Raw genomic sequence first — 7,780 nt, forward strand, 5'->3', positions numbered from 1 at the left:
GGTGCTAGTTAAAGGGGTGTGTTCAATTTATAATAATTCACTGAATGCTAAACTTTTCTGGGTATATGTGATACTTTAGTAAAATGAGCAAAAGCAAAATCTTTACAAAAATAAAGTATCAGGACACATTATTTCAGAGGAGAATCCTAGCAAACCTTAAGAAGCAGATAATTTCCTTTTTTTTTTTTTTTTTTTTGAGACTGAGTCTCGCTGTGTCACCCAGGCGGAGTGCAGTGGCGCAATCTTGGCTCACTGCAAGCTCTGCCTCCTGGGTTCACGCCATTCTCCTGCCTCAGCCTCCTGAGTAGCTGGGACTACAGGTGCCTGCCACCACGCCCGGCTAATTTTTTGTATTTTTAGTAGAGACGGGATTTCACCGTGTTAGCCAGGATGGTCTTGATCTCCTGACCTCATGATCCACCCACCTTGGCCTCCAAAAGTGCTGGGATTATAGGCATGAGGCACCGTGCCCAGCCGATAATTTCCATCTTATACCAGCTTTTCAGAGAGTAGCAAATGGTCTACTCTCCTAAAATATTTTGTGAGGTGAGTAAAGCCTTAATACCAACATGAGACAGAACAGTACAAGAAAGAAAAATTACATGGTGATCCGATCTGTGAAAATAAAGTAAAAATATCCTCAACGAAAACATTAGAAAAACTGATTGCGGAATGTAAAAAGAGAAAATGAATCACGACCAGGTGGGGGTGTATTCTAATGCAAAGTTGAGTCAACATTAGAAATTTATTAAGGTAATTCAACCTATTAATGGACTAAAGGTGGGGGGAAATGCTGAATAATTATCTCAAAACAAGCAGAAGTAACAATTGATGAAATTCAACCACAGAAGATAAATTTCTTAGCTAACTAGGAATAGCAGGGAACTTTCTTAAACTGCTCAAGACTAGCTAAAAACAGAGAGAGAACAAGAGAAGAAAAAATAACAAAAAACCCTGCCACAAATATATTTCTCAATGATAAAATGTTGAAAACATCAGTGCCTTTAAAATCAGGAACAAGGCAAAGGTTCACTATTACTGCATTTATGCTACTTTTATGACTCCTATTTACTCCAGTAAGTAGTAAAGCAAAACATGCACACACACATACACACACACACACTGTATAAGGGTTAGAAAGAAAACAGTTATTTACAGATGATATAATTGTTTGCACAGAAAATTCAAAATAATCTATAAAATACTATTGTAATTAATAAAAGAATTTATTAGTTGCCACACATAAGATTAATTCAGAAATCGATTTCATTTTCATATACAGATGCCAGCAGTTAGAAATTGCAGCTAAAAAGTAAAGATACTATTTATAGTAACAACAAAAATATAAGAAATTCAGACAAATCCAACAGAAATTTTGGAAGGACTATATGTAGAAAAATGTAAGACTGTATGAAAAGACATTAAAGAACTCCTAAATAAACAGAGCCATACTATCCTCATTAATTGGCAGGTTCAACATTTTTAGAGTTGACGTATATTCACAAACTGAACTAAAGATTCAATGCATTTTTCATCAGAATTCTAGCAATACTTTTCATGGTACCTGGCAAGCTAATCGTTAAGCCACTGAAGTGCAAGATGTGACAGGGCATGCTGGCTCATGACTGTAATCCCAGCATTTTGGGAGGCTGAGGTGGGAGGATCACTTGAGGCCAGTTCAAGACCAACCTGGTCAACAAAGCAAAACCTCATTTTCACAAAAAATTAAAAAATTAACCAGATGTGGTGGTGCATGCCTGTAATCTCAGCTATTTGGGAGGTTGAGGCAGGAGGATTACTTGAGCCCAGAAATTCAAGGCTGCAGTAAGCTATGATCGTACCACTGTACCCCAGCCTAGGTGACAGAGCGAGACCCAGTCTCTGAAAAAAGAAAAAGAAAAGAAATGCAAGATGTTCTTGGAGAAAAACTAAGTAGTTGGATTTGCTCTATCATGGGTCAGGGCTGATTATAATCCATAATTTATAATAAGTAACATAATGAAGCACTAGCTCTTGGGTGAACAAATTGATCAATAGAATAGTTTAGAAACAGACCCGTGCATTTATCTAAAACAAATACATAAACAAAGCTGGCATGGTAGTTTGGTAAGGAAAAGATAGGTTAATTAGTAAACAATTAGTTAACAGTTTTTAATCCATAAGGAAAATAAGTGAAAACAGAGACCTACTTCAGACCACTAATGGATAAGTACTTAAATGTGTAAGGTAAAAGTCTGACTTTTAGAAGAAAGTGTAGAAGAATCTCTTTTGAACTTTGGATATGGAAAGATTTCTCAAACAGGATACAAAAAAAAAACAAAAAGAAGAAGAAAGCCACAAACACTAATAGGACAAAAAACCATTCAGTTACTTAAAATTTACAATTTCTGTTAATTAAAGTACCTCCTCATGAAAATAAAAAGCCAAAATGTAGAAAAGTTCCACCGTACATAATGAACAAAGAATTAGTATCCAGAACACATAAAGATTTACCACAAATCAATAAGAAGACAATTTAGTAGGAAAAAATAGCAGAAGACCATGAACAGGCATTTCACGAAGAAAAAAGTATTGGGGGCCTTTAAACATACAAAAGGATGCTCAATCTCATTACTAATCAAACAAACACAAATTAAAATTATACCATCTCACACCTATCAAAACACCAATAATTAAAAAGTCAATACAAGTTTTGGTAAAGACGTGGACCAACAAGAATACTCATCAAGAGCTGGTGGGAGCATAAATCAGAACAACCATTTGGGAAAAGCAATCTGAATTCACTTAGTAAAATTTAACAACCCCATCCCCTAGGACCTGAAAATCCAACTTTTACTTACGTTAACTGATAGCCATAGCTCTCAACTCCGGCAACACCACAGAATCACAGCGCCCCATCCTGCAAGATCATGACGTAATTGTTCTCGGGTAGGGCTCAACCCCTAGGTTTTGTTAAAAGCTCTCCAGGTGGTTCTAATGTGCATCATGATCACCTGGAGAGCTTATTAAAACCCAGACCCTGGGTCCCATCCACAGAGATTCTGACTCAGTAATCTAATGGAGGTTAAGCTCTTGTTCAAGGACCACAAATTAAGAACCAATACCCTAAGAGAAATGATTGCATGTGTGCACGAGGAGACATGAGTTAAAATGTTTATCAGTATAAACAGGAAATGTTCATCAAAAGAAGAATAGATCAATAAATTGGGTAAAATCCAAGCAGAAAAATTTACACAAGTATTCATGACATATAGTAAGTGCTCCATAAATGTTAGCCCTTTTACCAGTTTACTCCCGCTTCTGCAGTGCCTTGCACTGTTTCTGGTGCTACTGCCCTACTCAATATTAATTACAAGAAAACGAAAGCATATTTTAGCGAGCTGATAATACATTGTGCATTACAATGGCAGTCAGAAGTAAGTTCAGTCTTATATCATTGTGAATTCATGGGAAAAACTTGAGATATCTACCACCATCAGCAAGAGCTTTGATTCTTTCAAATATCATAATCTAATCCAAACCAGTCAGCTGTTAGCGGGGTTACTATCATTTTTCTGCCTTTTTATAAACACATTCATGTAACAAATAACCATTGAAACTTACTCTGTGTTCATCACTGTTCGAGGCCCTGTAGATACAGCAGAAAACAAGGTAGACTCCATTCCAAAAGTGGATCCAGATAGTAACAAACAAGAAAAATACAGGATTGTGAAAAGTACTACATAGATAATGAAATGGAAGGATTTGGTGGAGTGATACTGGGTGGCTTCTTTAGAGATAGGGGACAAGGAAAGCCTATCAGTAGAGGTGATTTTCAAATTCACAACACCTTTTAAAGGTCATCATCCTGCTAATGCCAAAACCTGGCAAAGACACAGTAAATAAAGAAAACTTCAGACCAATATCCCTGATGAATATGCAAAAATCCTCAACAAAATACTAGCAACCAGAATCCAGCAGCACATCAAAAAGCTAATCCACCACGATCAAACAGTCTTTATTTCTGAGATGCAAGATTGGTTCAACAACACAAATCAATAAACATGATTCATCACATAACAGAACTGAAAACAAACACCACATGATCATCTCAACAGATGCGGAACAGGCTTCTGATAAAATTGAACATCCTTTCATGTTAAAAACCCTCAACAAACTAGGCATCAAAAGTACATACCTCAAAATAATAACAGCCGTCTATGACAAACCCACAACCAACATCACACTGAATGGACAAAACCTGGAAGCATTCCCCTTAAAAACCAGAAAAAAAACAAGGATGTCCACTCTCATCACTTTTATTCAGCATAGTACTGGAAGTCCTAGCCAGAGCAATCAGGCAAGAGAAAGAAATAAAAGGCATCCAAATAGGAAAACTATCTCTCTTCACAGATGATATAACATTATACCTAGAAAACCCCACAGTGTCTGCCCAAATATTCCAAGATCTGATAAACAACTACAGCAAAGTTTCAAGATTCAGAATCAATGTATGAAAATCAGCAGCATTTCTATATACCAATAATGTCCAAGCTGAGAGCCAAATCAAGAATGCGATTGGCCGGGCACGGTGGTTCACGCCTGTAATCCCAGCACTTTGGGAGGTCGAGGCGGGCAGATCACGAGGTCAGGAGATCAAGACCATCCTGGCTAACACAGTGAAACCCCGTCTCTACCAAAAATATAAAAAATTAGCCGGGCATGGTGGCGGGAGCCTGTAGTCCCAGCTACTCAGGAGGCTGAGGCTGAGGCAGGAGAATGGTGTGAATCCAGGAGGCAGAGCTTGCAATGAGCCGAGATCATGCCACTGCACTCCAGCCTGGGCAACAGAGCAAGATTCAGTCTCAGAAAAAAAAAAAAAAAAAAAAAAGAATGTGATCCTATTCACAATAGCCACAAAAAGAATAAAATATCTAAGAATACAGCTGATCAGGGAGGTGAAAGATCTGTACAATGAGAATTATAAAACACTGCTAAGAGAAATCAGAGATGACACAAACAAATGGAAAAATATTCCATGCTCATGGATAGGAAGAATCAGTATTGTAAAAAATGGCCATACTGCCCAAAGCTATTTACAGATTCAATACTATTCTCATCAAACTAATAATGAAATTTTTTACAGAATTAGTAAAAAAAATATATAAAATTTATTTGGAAGCAAAAAGGAGCCCAATTAGCCAAAGCAATCCTAAGCAAAAAGAACAAAGCTGGAGGCATCGTATTACCCAACTCCAAACTGTACTACAAGGCTACAGTAAGTAAAACAGCATGGTACTGGTACATAAACAGACACACAGACCAATGGAAGAGAATAGAGAACACAGGAATTATGCTATACACTATAACCGTCTGATTTTTTACAAAGCTGACAGAAACAAGCAAAGGGAAAAGCACTCTCCATTCAATAAATGCTCCTGGAATAACTGGCTAGATATATGCAGAAGACTGAAACTGTACCCCTTCCTTTCACCATATACGAAAATCAACACAAGATGAATTAAAGGCTTAAACGTAAGACCTAAAACTATAAAGATCCTAGAAGAAAATCTGGGAAATACCATTCTGGACACTGTCCCAGGCGAAGACTTCATGACAAAGACTCCAAAAGCAATTGCAACGAAAACAAAAATTGACTAGTGGGACCTAATTAAAGAACTTCTGCACAGCAAAAGCAACTATCAACAGAATAAACAGACAACCTACAGAATGGGGAATATATTTATAAACTATGCCTCTGACAATGGACTAATATCTGGAATTTGTAAGAAACTCAAATAAACAAGCAAAAAAAAACCCCATTTAAAAAGAGGGGGCAAAGGACATGAACATACTTCTCAAAAAAAGACATACACACAGCTGACAAGCATATGAAGAAATGCTCAATATCAGTAATCATTAGGGAAATGCAAATCAAAACCACAATGAAATACCATCTCACATCAGTCAGAATGGCTATTACTCAAAAGTCAAAAAATAACAGAGGCTGGTGAGGTTGCAGAGAAAAGGGAACACCTACACACTGCTAGTGGGAATGTAAATTAGTTCAGCCACTGTGGAAAACCATCTGAAGATTTCTCAAAGAACTTAAAGAACTACCATTTGACCTAGCAACCCCGTTACTGGGTATATACCTGAAGGAATATAAATGGTTCCACCACAAAGACACATGCATGCATATGTTTGTCCTGGCACTTTTCACAATAGAAAAGTCATAGAATTAATCAAAATGCCCACCAACAGTAGATTGGATCAAGAAAATGTGGTACATATACACCATGGAATACTAGGCAGCTATAAAAAATGAGATCATGTCCTTTGTAGCAACATGGATGCCGCTGGAGGCCATTATCCTAAGCGAATTAATGCAGGAACAGAAAACCAAATACCACGTTCTCATTTAGAAGTGGGAGCTAACCAGTGCGTATACATGAACACAAAGAGAACAATAGACACTGGGGCCTGTTTCAGGGTGGAGGGTGGCAGGAGAGTGAGGATTGTAAAACTACCCATTGGGTATTATGCTGATTACCTAGGTGATGAAATAATCTGTATGCCAAACTCCTACAATGAACAATTTATCCATGTAACAAACCTGTACATGTACCCATTGAACATAAAATAAAAATTGGAAAGAAAAAAATAATAGACTGTCTATTCTAAGGAACTATTTTCAAGAGTGACTGAGGTATGACCACCATGACTGTGCTCCTAAAAAGGTTCCCACTGAGCTAAATTTGTTCTAATAAAATATTTATCTGATCTTTACTTGCAAAGCTTTAATTCAAGATAACACATTTACACTTGTACTGTGTATTGTGGCAAACACTGTGATATTAAATTGCATGTCTCACATCTGGCAGCAGCAGTAAAAACATGTTATTATATCAAACTCACATGTAGCACTTAAAATGCACAAGGCACTGTTCTAGCTGCTTCACATATGACACCTCTGTTAATCTTCTCTAACCCTATGGCATAAGTATCATTATTCCCAGTTTATAGATATGGAAAACTGAGGCATGGAGAAGTGACCTGTTTGGCAGAGACAGAAAGATAACAACCAATGACTTTTCAGAGGTTATTTCTGAGTAAACAAATTTCACAGACACAATTATTATTCCTTATATATTGAAAGATCTTTAGTTCCAAGGAACTAAAGTTCTGATAATAAAGTGTTCACGCAATCCTCATGATATCCCCAGTGAAGAAAGGCAGAGGGAGTGGGGAAGGGGAGAAGGGGGGTCAAGAGGCTTGTGTTAGAGGGAACAAAACAGGTTAAGCAAGTGGCTTCCTCATTGTGAACAGTAAATCAGAACTAAAAAGGCAGATAACAGTTTTTGGTATTACATTCTGCAACCAAAAGGCAATACTTTGAGAAACATGGGTATCTTAGCTCAGGTTGTTCTAACAAAATACCATAGACTGTGAGCCTTATCAACAAAAGAAATGTATTTTTCATAGTTCTAGAGATGAAACATCCTAGATCAGGGTGCCAGCATGATCATGTTCTGGAGGGTCCTCTTCTGCGTCACAGACTGTTGACTTCTCTTGTATCCTTACGTGGTAGAAAGAGGGTGAGAAAGCTCTCTGGAGTCTCTTTCATCAAGGCACTAATCCCATTCATGAGGGTTTCACCTTCATGATCTAATTACCTTCCAAGAGACTCCACTTCCTAATATCCTCACACTTGGAATTAGAATTCCAAAATATGGATTTTTTTGAGGTGAACACTAACATTCAGTCCATTGTAGTGGGTAAGGTGGGAAAAGGGGAGACA

General features: G+C 37.4%; 1 long non-coding RNA gene across 2 annotated transcripts in view; it reads right to left on the minus strand.

The window, feature by feature from the left end:
* LOC129050081 (uncharacterized) overlaps nucleotides 1-6,003 on the minus strand; it is a 28,793-nt gene extending 22,790 nt beyond the window's left edge. The window contains exons 1-2 of one of the 2 annotated variants that reach the window (XR_010137452.1): nucleotides 3,604-6,003; nucleotides 2,841-2,899 (exon numbers count right to left, since the gene is read on the minus strand). This is a non-coding gene — a long non-coding RNA (uncharacterized LOC129050081). Of the gene's footprint in view, nucleotides 1-1,552; nucleotides 2,900-3,603 lie in introns of those variants that run through there. The other variant, XR_008513527.2, reaches the window with a different exon arrangement.
* Nucleotides 6,004-7,780: the final 1,777 nt, after the last annotated feature.

Source organism: Pongo abelii, chromosome 16 (genome assembly GCF_028885655.2).
Source record: "Pongo abelii isolate AG06213 chromosome 16, NHGRI_mPonAbe1-v2.0_pri, whole genome shotgun sequence".
Classification (NCBI taxonomy): domain Eukaryota; kingdom Metazoa; phylum Chordata; class Mammalia; order Primates; family Hominidae; genus Pongo; species Pongo abelii.